The following is a 15,700-nucleotide window of genomic DNA, read 5'->3' on the forward strand; positions in this document are numbered from 1 at the left end:
TTTTCCCCCTGTTTTGCGGATTGGGGAAGAAAGTAGGCAGGTGAATAGCTTGATTTAGAGACACCCTGGAAATTACTTTTGGCATGAATGTAGGATTGGTTCTTGGAGAGACTCTGTCCTGATGAAAAATGAGGAAGGGAGGTACTGCCATGAGTGCCTGTATCTCCGAGACTCTTCTTGCAGATGTGACTGCCAATAGAAAAAACGTTTTCCATGATAGGAATTGCATTTCTGAAATTGCTGCTGGCTCAAAAGGGGGAAGAGTTAATTTTTCCAAAACGAAATTGAGGTCCCATGCAGGGTACTGGCTGTTTTCTGGGAGGTTTGATATTCTTTATCCCTCTTAGGAACTGTCTTAGCAAAGGATGTGAAAACACTGGTGGATCACAATTGTATTTTGCTGAGATTGCTGAGGCGTGAATCTTTATAGAAGAATGAGAGTCCAGTATGAAACATTTCTGCCAAGTATTCCAATATCTGAGGTAATGATAATGTTGTATCCTGACCCCTGTTGGCATTCCTGATGCTGAATCTCTTCCACTTGGCTGAATAGGTTTTTCTGGTGGAAGGTCTGCGTGCTTCCAGTAAAGATCTCTTCTCCTTTTTTGGAAAGGGAGATAGCGGAAGGAGTCATGGTAACCTCCAGGCTGTCAGATGCAATGTTTTCAGGTTTTGATGGACAGTCCTGTAATTGTGTTGTGCTAGAAGCAGGGGCCATAGAGGCAGAGGCCACGGTTTGGTCCGAGTTATGCTCAACAGCAATGGGTACCAGTGTTGCCTTGGCCAGTCTGGAGCTATCAAAATGCCTGTTGGTTGTTCTGCTTTGATCTTCAGAATCACCTTGGTCAGCAGAGGTAGAGGAGGGAATGCATAAACTTTTAGGGAATTCCAGCTGAAGGAGAGAGCATCCGTTTTCCAGGCTAGAGGATGGTGTCCTTGTGCAGAACATTTCCAGGTGATGATTCATGTGAGAAGCAAAGAGATCTACGTCTGGTCTTCCCCATGTCTTTGTTATTTGTGAGAAAATGTGAGGATGCAGCATCCATTCGTCTGGATCCAAGAAATTTCTGCTCAGCTTGTCCGCCAGTACATTGTCCTTGCCTGGCACAAACTGGGATTGCAAATGTATCTTCAGACTCTGGGATTTTTCCCAGAGAATCATTGTTAGTCTGCAGAGGGGATAAGAATGAGTGCCTCCCTGCTTGTTTATATACCACATGACAGTGGTGTTGTCTGTCCTTATTAGCAAATGTCCTTGTAGTAGTGATTTTTCGAAAGTCTCGATTGCATGTATCACTGCCAACATCTCTTTTTGGTTTATGTGCAGATGACTTTCCCTTGGTGTCCATAGACCTTGAATGCATCTGCCCTCCATGTGCGCCCCCCATCCATGATCTGAGGCGTCTGTTGTAATCATTTGACCTGCTTGAGGTCTATTGATTTTGTTTAATTGACTTGCTTGAGCCCACCACAAAAATTCTTTTTGCAGACATGGAATGAGAGGGATTACGTCCTCTAGGCTTTGGCTGTGTTGGGACCATAAGCTTTTTAAGTACCATTGCAGCTTTCTCATATGAAGTCTTGCCAAAGGTATCAGTAGAATGCAAGATGCCATGAACCCCAGGGCCTGCAGGATAAAATTGCCAAATATTCCAAAGACCACCACAAGACATTCTATAGTTATGTCAAGAATCTAAATGGCAATGCTCAGATCTGCTCTGAGCTCCAACAGAATGGCATTAAATATACTGATCCCAAGGATATTGCCAATATCCTGGCAGATCGATTTAGTGCCAAATTCACCCCCTAAAGGGCCCATCTCAATACCAAAAGATTGCCAAATTCCGGTAATCACGGCCACACAGGTAGAAACCGCACTCTCCAAAGCTAAGAATACAGCATCCATGGGACCAGATGACATCCCAGGCTGTGTACTACATGAACTACAGAATGAGCTGGCACCTCACCTAAGTGTAATGTTTAATCATAGCCTCACCTCAGGCTTCATGCCCACTGAGTGGCACAACTACAGTTATCCCATTCCACAAGGGGAGATCCACCTTGGATCCCGAGAACTACCGTCCCATCAGTCTGACAAGCCTGATCTGCAAGGACATGGAACGCATTATCATGGAACTTATAAACAGACATTGGCAACCTTCAAACACTGGACCCCACCCGGTTTGGGTTCGTGAAGGGCCAATCTTGTCTCCTGAACCTGATTGACTTCTTCAATTTAGTCTCCAGAGCTGTGGATGAGGGTAAGGCGGCTCACACAGCCTATTTGGACCCTCGCCAAGGCCTTCAACACCATCCCCCATTCTGGATTCATAGCTAAACTTACTACGCTGGGCATAAATCCCTATGTCACTCGGGTTGTCAACTGGCTTACTGACTAAACCCAGACTGTAAAAGTAGACTCCAAATCCAGCTCCAGACACGTGACAACTCTGGGTTCAGTCCTGGACATGCTCTTGTTTGGCATCTACTTCTCTGAAGTACAGGTCATCACTAAGGGACTCTGGCTAACAAAGTGCGCAGATTACTGCAAACTGGGAGCCATTATTGAATCCCCAAATGATGTGGATGTTCTACAGAAAGGCCTTGCAGAAACAAATGCTTGGTGCCAGAGCCATAGGCTCAAGCTTAATGCCAAGAAATGTATAGTTATCCCCTCTGGGGAAAAAACATGTACCCATGAATTACCACATGGGTGGCAGTACACTAAATACCGAAAGTGTGAGAGACTTGGGGACATAGGTGGACAGTGGTCTCACTTTCGATAACCACATCGTCACAACAGTCAGGAAATCCTATGTGGCACACCTCATCACTAAGGGCTTTTCATCCAGAAAAAAGTCATTGTCCCACTGTACTCATCCCTCATTAGACCCATTATAGAGTACAGCGCCCCATTTGGTCTGTAACTCACAAGACATCTGCAGCAGCAGGAAAGGCCGTAGAAATACCCCCACTAAAAGGATCACAGGCTTAAAGCAGATGCCCTATGCTGACTCTCTTTAAAAAAAAAAAAAAAAAAAAAAAAAACAGCTATACTCTGGTATATCGTCTACTCAGAGGTGATGTCTGCCTAACATACAAGGCCATGTCAAACCCTGAGCTTTTGGACATGTTCCACTTAAAGAAATCCCAATCCCTCAGTCGCACGCTGCAGGGGTCTAAACCTTGTCATCACAATGAACAAAACATGCTGGAGGGATAGGTTCCTGACCCAGAGACTACCCATACTCTGGAATAGACTGCCTTTGCATGTCAAGCAGAGCGCCTCTTTGGCCCTCCTCAAAAGGAACCTTGACAGTTGGATGGGAAATTCACCCCAGGGATCACGTCAGTCGCCCTGCTAGACGGGTCCAGGGAAGTAAATATTGTGGGAAGAAATATCCAGAGAATTTTTATGGCTAGACTTGTATAGGCCCTAGGGCTGACAGCATAGTACCAACCTGTGAACCTATTAAGTGCAGACATCAAATTCCATACAAAGATGGCCATGATCTCTTGCCTCCTTTGTTTAGGGCGTACCCACGACTACAGAGCATGTTCCATTTGCCAGTCGTTTGTCACTAAAACTCTGTGCAGCCGTCTCGCAGCCCTCAATTTATTCCTGGAAAACCATCTCAAGTGTCTTGCTTTGGGTATTCAAGCGACGCCTGCAGTTTCAGTCAAACCGCCTTGAAAGAAGGCCAAGGTAACTAGACCGGAAAAAACACCCACACCTCCATATTTGGACATCCTGCCAACCACCAGTGTAGGGGCTGGGGTACATCCAATGTCTTTGGCTGGGTACTTTCGGAAGCCACCCTAGCTTCTCCAACCTGCACATTCACAGAGGTAACAGCGATGTCTGCTCCTGATTTTGGGGGGGGGCAGGTCCGCCCGAACAGTTTAGGATAGCTTCTGTATCCGAGGAAAGCTCCTCTGGTCCTCTGCTCTTAGGCCTGTGCCTCCTCAGCCTAGACCAAAGATCCCCTTCCTTAAAAAGAAACTGAAGTCTAAGCATCTGTCTGCTTCTTCAGAAAGTATTCCTGATTGGCAGGCATTTTGTCAATCTGTTTGCCAGGCCTTCATGGCCCTGGAGCTTACTTCATCACAGACCCTTTCTGGTCTGTCCACTTGTCTCAGGCTTGCTTCCTTAGGCCCATTCCCCCATACGCCTGAAGAAGATTGCTAGTCTTCCTCTTCAGATGAGTCCCTTTCTTATTCCTCACAACTGGCTTCTCCTTTAGGATATTGCTCTCCTGAGGAGAATTCTCTACAAGATGATTCCCCACCTAAAGACATCACCTTTAGTGAAACAATATCCAAAATGAGGTAGTATTTTAAATCTTCATTCCACACATCAAAAGAGATGAGCTTCTACAGATGGAATCCCCCTCTTTCAACAGTAAGATGTTGGATAGGTTAGAGAAGAAAATTTACACATCTTCCAATACTGGCCTTCAAAGCCATCCACTACCAAATGCATATGGCTACTTGTGCCTTGGACCTGTTCTCAAGCCATGGACCAACTGAATTCTATGTCTGCCTCCATGGCACAGGAGGCTTCCCATCTTTAACTGCACAGGTCACTAGACACTCTAAAATGCACCTGTGTTAATGCAGAAGCATCAGCCAGGTCAGCTGCATCAGTACTCCATTGGTACTCCCGGCGCAGGCTACAGCCATTGCCTGATCTTAAAAACAAAATTATGGACGCTCTGCTGGATAATAACCTCTTTGGAAAGCAGTCAGCAGAACTGTTTTTAAAAACCTGCAGGAAAAAGGCAGAGTTATAGGACCTCAAATACCTTTTTTTCTCACCTGTGCCTAAGTGAAACTACCCTGCAGAATCTAGATTTGTCAGGAAGACTTCCACCAAACACGGAAAAGGCGTCGGAAAACCATCATCTAGACCTGCTTCCTGTCAAACTACTCAGCCCTTTCATGACAGACCTAACAGTGCGCAACTGACAGACCCTAAAACTCCTTCCCCTTTCTGCCTACCTCTCACTGTCTTCCCTTGTAGCAACAGATTACTTCAGACAACTGGGTCTTGTCAGTAATGGAAAAAGGATATTTCATGACCTGGAGCAAAAAGCCCTCCCAAAAGGCATCCCACTTCCCCCAAACGACCAAATTCATCTTGTTCCACAAGTCTTTCAAGATCTTGTAAGACAAGGTACCATTCAGAGTTCCCCCAGGACAGGAAGGCCTAGAATTTTACTCCAGACTCTTAGTTCAAAGGAAGGATGGCCCATGGAGACCTATCTTGGACCAGTCTAACCCTTTCCTCCAGTTGCCCACTTTCCACATGCTCTCCCTCCAAACTCTTCTTCCACTCTTGACCCCAAACTCTCATGCATAACTCTCATGCATCCTTCAGGTTTGAAGTGGCCAGATATCTCATATCCCTATCCACCCATCTTATCAGAAATTCCTCCTTTTTGCTGTGCTTGCACTTTTAATTCCTTGCCCTTTGGTTTGCCCACTGCATCAAGGGTATTCACAAAATGTCTAGCTCCTGTGATAGCCTTTTACAGAACAAAAGGAGTTCAAGTATTACCCATACTTGAGACTATTTTCTTATCCAGGCAGATCTAAACTCTACTGAGGCACCTGCAATTCACCATTTTCTCTCCTTGAAGGCCTAGGTTTCACATTCAACCATCTCAAATCCTCACTCCTTCCCAGGATCGGCTGTTTCTGGGTTGCAGGATAAGAACAGATTTGATGAAGGTCTTTCTTCCACCAGAAAGTGACATCTCTGGCCACTTGTTTCTAGGACCTGCTCGTAGCCAGCTACACTTCGGCTTGGGAGTTCCTGTGGCTCTTGGGGTTGATGGTAGCCACGCTTCCCATGTTGCCCCTTGCCAGGTTACACATGTGAATTTCAGTGGTACCAGATGAATGGTTCTAACACAACCACCCACTAGAGTTTGATACCATTCCTTCCATGTTTCAAGAAAGAGATCTGATGGTGGATCCAGCAAATTCACCTGAACCCAGGACTACCATTACCACTCCCTGCAGTACAACAGATGTACATAGATGCTTCATATCTGGGATGGAGAGCAACTATGAATGAACTGAAGATTCCAGGCCAATGGTACTAGAGTTTTCAAAAAAAAAAAAAAAACTGCCCTCATTCTAGCCCTAAAAACATTCCTTCCCGTCACACCCCAGGCCCTCTGAGAATCTCTACAGACAACACCACAGTGGGGGGACAAGATCATAATTGCTCTGCACGCTGGCCTTCCAAGTTTGGGAAATGGTGACCCTCTAAGGTGACACTGCAGGCAGTTTACATCCCTTCTCAAAACAATGTTCAAGTGGTTGCTTTCAACAGCTCATTATCACAGAATCACGAATGGATGTTGCACAGGGATGTCTTCCTGGACCTACTCCACTGGTGAGGTACTCCACAAATGTCCTATTCCTATGTTGCAGTATTCTAGTAGTGGGGGGTTTCTGCCCTCAGGTGACTTACATCGGCTCCTATACAAAAAGCTTCAGCTTGGCTGATGTTTAGTGCTTCACTGTTGCAGCAGTCACATTTGGATTATCCCTGCCAGGGTAGCCCTCTGCCTGAATACCAGAGGCTTAGTATTTCTGTCAGTTGGTGCCTCTTCAGGACTGAGATCAGGTTGTCAGTAGTATAAAATAAGGCAGCCGACGCCATTACATCAGTCTTCATTACTGCGGAGCCCGAAACAGAAGCAGTTTGCACAAGTGCCGGTCGGCTGCTACCAGAGTTTGTTTTCCGAATTGAAGTTGAAGTTTTCTAAAATCAAGTACCCTGTTGGGGATCCTTCTTTTCTTGCTCTAACAGATTTCTGAAGTAGTTAACAATGGTCTTCGCTGTGGAAAGCAAATACCACACGGAGACTTATTCTTACTGCGTCGCTTGCTTAGGCCCAGACCACAACTTCCCCTGCTGTCGCTTTTGTGCTTTGTTCAATACCAGAACGGTCATCTGGCCCTTATTGTAGCTAGATATTTTTGCTGTCAGCCCTCTTGTTTCCGATATGAATTTGGTAAGCCATCCGACAGCAGATCTTCTGAAAAAAGTAAGGATAAAGACTGCACAGATCCAAACCTACCAATGCTTCCATTAAGCTGGTCTTCCGCTCTCCAATCCTCAGTGAGGTGCTTTCGCAGCCCCTGATGCCGGCTTCTGTGGATTTGTAGGCTGCTACAGAGACCCTTTGATCCGGTATGCCACAAAACTCTTTGACTAAGGATCCTCCGGTTGTGTCTACCTTGGATGGGTCTAGACAACCTCAGGATCCTTAGGGTCTTAATGCCCTTGGGCCCCTTTGAAATGGTCTCTGGATCTGCAATAGGATTTCTGAAAAGGAACTTGCGGGGCTCAGGGACCCTGTAGTATCTGTCAGGTTTACTGGAAGCAGGAGGCAGGGAATCGGGGGCCAAACTAGATTCCGAGAAAGCATCAACAGTGTCTAGTACAGGAGGAATAGCTAAAGGCCTATGCTGAGGTAGGAGAAGGAAAGCCCTAAGCCTCTTTTTTTTTTGAATCAGAAAAATCCTGGCTTTCCCAGTGGAAATGCTCCCTTAAAGTATGTAAGGTTTCCCCAAAAGAATAATCCTTAGGAGGGGAAGCAGAGGGAATAGAGCCCTCTGCATCTGAATCCTCAAGTAGGCAAGGACAAATCCCAGTCATCAGAAGTCAGAAAAAACAGAATCCTGATCAGAAGATTCATTATCAACCTCAGTCCTAGGCCTCTGGGGGGGGTTAGTTTCCCCCGATTAGTTATTAGATCTTCAGCCATTCTTTGTTTTTAGGCATAAAGGCCTGAGCATGTGGCCTGGGCGTCTGCTTTTTAGACATGGATTGAGATTTAAGCCCAAGTAATGAAGGCGTCAATTTAATATGCAAGTCTGTAGGCCTGAATACACCCTCAGAAGCCGGTCCCTGCACAGAGGCTCCGGACCTGTCATCCACGGGTTCCATAGTTAAGCATCTTGCGGCATACTGGACTCCAAATGCATCTCTGTAGAGGTTTGCGAATCAGAAGTAGCGGGTATCGGGGGCTGCGAAAGTGCCTCACTGAGTACCAGCGAACTGGCAACTGGCTTAGGAAATGTGTCGTCGGCAGTTTTGGACCTCAGCGGCCTGTCTTTATCTTTGCATTTTTTCGGAATCCTGGTAAATTGCTAACGGACATTTCTGGATAATTAAACAGAGAACCGAAGTATTTAGAGGCGAAAATATACAGAAGACTGACAGTGATATTAACTTTTACTGACATTGGTGAGGAGCATGAAAGTTTCCCAACGGGGTACTTTGCTTTTAGTTGAAGACTTAGGTTCTGAAATTCAAACAAAAATTTCTGGAGTCTGCCGACCGGCACTTGCGAACTGCTTCTGCTTCGGGCACTGCACGGCAAGAAAGACTGATGTAATGGTGTCTGCTGCATGTTTTATACCCCTGACGTCATGGAAGAAGGGACAGCAACTGACGCAGGACGCAAGACTGTTAATCAGGATGACTGAGGGCAACCTGCAAGCAGATTACCCAAATGTAATGACTGCGGCAGTGAAACACAAAGAACATCAACAATGTAATGAATGTTTATTGACAATACTGCCCGAATTCTGGAAAATCCTGCATATCTTTACTCTCTGCCAAAAGAGGCGCACTTGCAATCTTTGACTTAATAGCCTCCAAGGTGTGCTGCTGATAGTTAAGCATATGAAAAAGGCAATTAATTGTTGACAGAGGCCTTAACTCCTTTAGACCCTTGAAAAACAACCTCTGGGTCAGCTAGAGGATTTCTAAAAAGAAACAAATTAGAGTCATGGACTCTACAGTACCTGTCAGGTTTCCTGGGAGCAGGAGGAACAGAATTCGGAGTCGAGGAATTTTCCAGAAAAACATCAACCACTTCCAACACTGGAGGAATAGCCAGAGGCTTATGCTGAGGCAAATCCAAAAACTCCCTGATCTTTTTCTTAGATTGGGGACCATCCTGACTTTCCCATTTAAAATGCTCCCTAAGAGCATTCAAAGTATCACCAAAAGAGAAATCTTCTGGAGGAGAAGCAAAAGAAATGGATTCCTGTGCATCTGAATTCTCAAAGATAAAAACCTGAGAAACTTCCTCTTCATCAGCAGAAATGCTAGAAGTATCAGACCCTGAATAAGAACTTCTGGAGAGAAATCCCTACCCCTTTTTGAAGGAGGTGGCTGTGAAACCCTTAAGTCAGGTGATTAGCCATGTTAACCATTTCAGATTGAGGGGAACGTGAGGAAGCTGGAGCCCGTTTCTTCACAGGCTTATGACTGGAGGATTTACCTACAACTCTGAAGGACTCTGGAGGTTTGGCCACCGCCGTAGTTGTGGTAGAGGTTATTGGTACGAGCCTGCTATCAGAACGAAGGGAGGCCTCAAACTGGCGCCAGCTTAGCGGCTTCAAATCCAGCTAAAGAGGCGACAGGCGGAAGGTCAGAAGACAAAATGGAAGCCAGAGGCCTGGGGGACTCGAATGGTCTCAGAGGCTTGCGGTTGAAAATCTGCGGACTGCAGGGGCTGCAGAGGCGCCTCACCGGCTACCGCAGGGCAGACTACCAACTTATCTGAATACTAAACGCTAAAAATCCTACTCCTTCTGATAGAGACTCCAGGGCGCTGGATAGAAGGTTTACACTTCTGCAACCTTGGCCATTAGGGCTTTAAACTGCCAGTTTGATGTGTTAAAATATCAGCAACATGTTACTGGACTGCTTAAACAGAAAATGATGATTCCTGACTCTGTGGAAAGTAAAGAATTACAGGATTTAATGCATTCTGCTAAACAAGTTGGAAAACATACTTTGCAATGTGGTTTTGATTCATTAGAGGCCTCTTGCAGGGCTTCTGTTACTGGGTCTGTGCTCAGAAGGCATGCTTGGCTTAAGGAGCAATCTTTGCCTGATCATGTTAAAGCTAAATTGTTGGATGCTTTAAATCAGGACCGCCCGTTTGGCAACAAGGCTGAGAAAGTTCTTAAAAAGATAAAAGATGAGGCTAAATCTATGCAAACTGTTAAAATACTTTCTACAAGTTCAGCCTCCTAGATTTAGTAAGCACTGGCCCTCTAAGAATTGGTCCTTTCCAGCCCCTTCCAGGTATTCTCAAGCCAAACCCAGACACAGCAAAAAACCCAGGTTTCAATCCCAGGGGACTCGCAGAACTAAGCAGTGGGGGGGGCCTCCACTTCCAAGTCTCCCCCTGTGGTAAACTTGTGTCAATGCCAAATTTCCAAGCACTTATCTGACTACCCCTTTGGGGGGAAGGATTGCTCTTCATGCAAAGAATTGGGAGCTCATTACCCAGGACAAATGGGTTTTAAATAGTGTCCCAGGTATACAGATTTCACTTCCACACATTGCCAACACCAAGTGGGTGGCTGGACCTACCTTGAAATCAGTGGGCAGAGGCCCAAAAACAAGTACTTTCTCTCAAGCATGGGGGCTATTCAACTGGTACCAGAAGAGGAAAAGGGACAAGGTTTCTACTAGAGACTTTTTTCCTGGTACCCAGAAAAGACAATTCATGGTATCCTATACTGGACCTGCCTACTCTAAACACCTTTTTGGAGATTCCAAAATTCAATATGCTGACTCACCAATTGCTTCCTATGCTAGGTAAAGATGCCTGCTTGGCAACACTAGACTTAAAAGAAGCATACCTGCACATCCCAATCAGGGAATCTTGCAGAAGATGCCTACGCTTCAAAGCAGGCTACACTCACTATCAGTTCTCTGCACTGTCCTTTGGCTTATCTACTGCGCCCAGGGTATTCACAAAGTGTCTAGCTCCAGTTATTGCGTTTTGCAGGCAAAGAAATATTCAAATATACCCATACCTGGACGATTGTCTAATTCAGGCAGAAAGCTAGGACATGCTTTTGAATGATCTGGCCTTTGAAAAAAAGGGTTCTAACTTGTCTGGGGTACACCATAAACGAAAAGAAATCGCAACTGGTACCCTGTCAAATTATAACCCTGCTGTCTACAAGACAAATACTGCAAGCCTTGAGGTTAATGGCCTCCTGCATTCTTCTAATTCCATATGCAACACTGCATATGAGGAAACTAGAGTGGTATCTAAAAAGCGTATGGTGTCAACATTCTCAAAGCCTAGAAACTGATTTCTATCATACCTTGTCTACGCCTAGAGTTCCTTTGGTGGGCAGAGGCCTTCCACCAAAACAAGGGACCACCTTTCACACCACCCCCTGCCGCCCAAACCCTAACAGATGCATCAGACTATGCATGGGGGGACTCACCTGGTAGGGAAGTGCATTCAGGGCAAATGGAACCAAAGTCAAATGCACCTGCATATCAATCAAAAAGAAATGTTAGCTGTACAGAATGCTCTGACAGCCTTCAAGGACTACATTCTTCCAGGACAGCTAATGGTAAAGACCGACAACACCACTGTTGTGGTACATAAACAAGCACTGGGGTACTCCTCCTTACCCCCTCTGCAGACTAGCCATGGCATTGTGGAACACCGCACTTGAGCTACCAAGTGCACCTACAAGCTCAATTCCTGCCAAGAAAATTAAATGCACTGGCAGACTGACTAAACAGAAACCTCATGGACCCACACAAGTGGAAACTTGAACAAAGGATTTTCAACATGTTGACAAGCAACTGGGGGAGCCCAGATATAGACATGATGTCCTTCAAGGATGCATCTGCAGTCCTTACAAATGGGTTGTCCTGTCGTCGGGCAGCCCTTCGGTCTGCCGGATTCCAAAGTCTGGGTCTGGCCTCGGCTGGTGTCGCACTTCACCCGACGTCATTGCGGCAGTTATTCGGGTATAAAGGCATCAGCCGACGCCATTTTCCTCGGTCTTTCTTGCCGCGTGGCACCCGAAGCAGAAGCTGTTCGCAAGTGCCGGTCGGTCAGAACCAGAGATTACTACTACCGAATACTTCTAAAAAGCTAAGTACCCCGTTGGGGACTCTTTCTTGCCTCAGCCGATGTCAGAAAAAGTGAATAACTGTTTAACTTGTGGGAATCAAATACCTCATAAAGATTTCCACTCTTACTGTTTGCCTTGCTTAGGCCCAGACCACGACGTAGCAGCTTGTTTAGCCTGTGCTTCTTTCAACCGACGAACGCTTAGACGTCGGTCGGAATTTTGAGTTTTTCGGCTCAGATTTTGCTTACATTATGCAGTCTGATCCTCCGACAGCGCAAATTTCTAAAAAACGCAAGGAAAAGGACCGACACTCGCGGTCCGCGAACCGCGAGTGTCTCGGTTTCGGCTGAAACAGAATCCACGGTTCTTCCTTCGGCCGAAGGCTTGCCTCTTACCGAGGCCTCATCCAGCTTGGTTGAATCTGCTACTGAAATCCCACTTGCTCTTGCAGGGTACACAGGATTTATCCGATACTATCCCTTTGGATATTTCTACCCCTGCACGTGGAGCTGCTAGGCCTCCTGCATCCATGTCGATTAAGGCTTTTGCCAGGGCTAAAGCAGCAAAAACTACCAAAACTGTGCCTGCTAAGACCCCTTCTCGCAGGCCCAGTTCTAGTTCACAAATGCTTAGTCTAGCAGAGGATCTCATTTCTTTGATCCGGGGATCCCAACCACATTCAGACAGGGCCTCTCACCCACCTCCAGAGAAGAGGACTAGAGTAGAGCCCCCTGAGCCAGTTTCTTCAGATGGCTCCTCTGATGAATCAGATAATTCAAACCCTCCAGAGGCCCCCTTTTCTCCTTATGAGGACTCTGATGCAGAAGAGTCCATTCCTTCTGCCTCTCCGCCTGAGGAATTTTCTTTTGGGGAAACCTTGCATGCTATGAGGGAACAATTTCAATGGCAGGGCCAGGATTTTTCAGACACTAGGAAAAGGCTTAGAACCTTCCTGCATTTGCCACAGCATAGGCCTTTAGCCATTCCTCCAGTACTTACTGTTGTGGATGATGCTTTTAATGATGCTTGTACTGCTCCTGATTCTCTTCCTCCGGCCCCTGCTAAGCCCGATAGGTACTACAGGGTCCCGGACACACATTATCATTTGTATAAGGCTCCTTTTGCAGATCCCGAAACTATCTCACAGGGACCTAAGGCTGTAGCAGCTACCTCTGCCAAAACCCCCCCCTCTGAAAGGGAATCCAGGTCCTTAGAGAGATGGGGTAAAAAAGTTTACACTTCTGCTACTCTTTCAGCTAGGGCCTTGAACTGTCAATTCCATATGATCCAGTATCAAGAATTTATGTTAGACCAGTTAACTAAAAAGCTGTCCTCAGATGAACCATTAGACAAAAAATCTGTTCAGGAAATGGTACATAACATTCAGCAGGTCAGTAATCATTCCTTAAAATGCGGCTATGATGCACTGGAAGCTTCCTTTAGATCAGCCATGACTGGCACAGTGATCAGAAGACATGCATGGTTGAAAGAACAGGCCTTACCAGATCATGTCAAATCAAAGCTACTAGATGCTCCCATGGACAAGATCAATTTGTTTGGCTCTCCTGCACAACAGGTGCTGAAGAAGATGGAAGAGAAGGCAAAATCTGTCCAGACAGTGAAAGATTTCTTACAGGTCCAACCTCCAAGGTTTAGCAGGAATTGGCCCTCCAAAAATTGGTCCTTTCCAGACACCTCCAGAGCTCAGAGAGGCAGGAATAGGCGCTCAAGAGGCAGAGGTCAATCCAGAGGTGCCTACAGGGGACGTCAGTGGCAGGCTAACAACCAGAGAGGTGCAGCCACAGATGCAACCACCACCACTACTACAGGACAATCACAGTGACTTGGCTCTGGCACCGCCTACCAGGGAACAACTAGAAGCACCCTTAGGCGGGAAGCTAGCCTTATTTTCAACAAACTGGCATTACATCACAGGAGACAAGTGGATTTTGCAGACAATAGACCAAGGTTACAGGTTTCACTTCCGTACTCTACCAAGTAAGAGAGGAATGCCAAACCTACCTCCAAACCAAAAGGCAGAAGCTCTAAAACAAATAACTCACTAAGCATGAGAGCTGTAGAAAAGGTACCACCTATGGAGCAAGGACAGGGATTTTACTCCAGACTCTTCCTGGTACCAAGAAAAGAAAACCAATGGAGACCTATTCTCGACCTGTCCGCTTTAAACACATTCCTCATTGTCCCAAAATTCAAAATGCTGACCCTACAGCAGCTTCTTCCCATGCTGGGCAAGGAGTCTTGGCCGGTAACGCTAGATCTCAAGGAGGCATACCTGCACGTCCCCATACGACCAAATTGCAGAAGATACCTCAGATTTCTTGCAGGATCAGAGCATTATCAATTCTCAGCATTGCCCTTTGGCTTATCTACTGCGCCCAGAGTATTCACGAAATGCCTGGCATCAGTAATTGCTCATTGCAGGCTTCAGGGAATTAAAATTTACCCTTACCTGGACGACTGCCTGTTACAAGCGGACAACAAAAACAAACTAGCAGAAGACTTGAAAAGGGTCATTTATCTACTGCAAGCCCTGGGATACACAGTCGATATAAAAAAGTCAAGACTGATACCATCCCAAAGGATAACCTTTTTGGGTGCAGAACTGGACACATTAAGACAAATGGCATTCCTAACAGTAGAAAAACAGGAGCAACTCCCTCTCTACTTCTTGGCATTGATAAAGCAGAACCAGCTAACAGCAAGAAAAGTCCTGCAAGCCTTGGGTTACATGGCATCCTGCATAACATTGGTTCCACATGCCAGACTGCATATGAGAAAGTTACAGTGGTACCTAAGGAATTTATGGTCTCAGCACAAGCACAGCCTAGAAACCCAAATTCCAATAATCCCATGCCTGAAACAAGAATTCCAATGGTGGGCTTAGGCCTGTCAATCAAACAAAGGACTGCCCTTCCACAGCACTCAACCAAGTCAGACAATCACAACGGACGCCTCAGACCTCGGTTGGGGGGCGCACATGCTGGACAAGTGCATACAAGGCTTATGGACTCAAGACCAGCTGCACCTACACATAAATCAAAAAGGAAATGCTGGCAGTAAAACTGGCAATTCAGACATTCAGACCATTTCTTCAACAAGGTCCACTGTTAAGGACAGACAACACCACAGTTATGTGGTACATCAACAAGCAGGGAGGCACACATTCGTACCCTCTATGCCGGATGGCAATGGACCTCTGGAATGTGGCCCTGAGCTTCAACATCCAGTTACAAGCAATTTTTGTGCCAGGAAAAGAAAACATTCTAGCAGACATACTAAGCAGAACTGCCATGGATGCCCACGAATGGATGCTGCATCCGGACATCTTCAAAACCATTGCAAGACAGTGGGGGGCTACCAGAAATAGACTTATTTGCAATCCCCACGCAATCACCAACTGCAGAAATTCTGCACAAGGATGTACCACCCACTTGCTTGGAAAGTGGACTCCCTATCTTTCAGTTGGAAAAACCTGACAGCATATGCATTCCCACCACTTCCTTTGATGCACAAGGTGCTATTGAAAATCAAAGAGGACCGTCCAAGGATCAAGCATTACTGAGGAGCATGTCTCGGGAACATATATGGACTCTACCTCTAGTTCCCTTACTGTTAACACAGAACAACTACAACACCCTGCATCCAAACCTGAAAACACTGCAGCTGACTGCCTGGAACATTGCATAAGACCAAATAACCCAAATTTATCCCAAAGGGTTAAAGACATTATCTTGGAGGCTCGCAG

At 46.0% G+C, this 15,700-nt stretch overlaps 1 protein-coding gene across 1 annotated transcript in view; it reads left to right on the top strand.

The window, feature by feature from the left end:
• NCL (nucleolin) overlaps positions 1–15,700 on the top strand; it is a 584,816-nt gene that overhangs the window by 504,953 nt on the left and 64,163 nt on the right. The gene's annotated exons all lie outside the window — the stretch shown is intronic.

Source organism: Protopterus annectens, chromosome 4.part1 (genome assembly GCF_019279795.1).
Source record: "Protopterus annectens isolate FY-2018-M chromosome 4.part1, PAN1.0, whole genome shotgun sequence".
In the NCBI taxonomy this organism is placed as follows: domain Eukaryota; kingdom Metazoa; phylum Chordata; order Ceratodontiformes; family Protopteridae; genus Protopterus; species Protopterus annectens.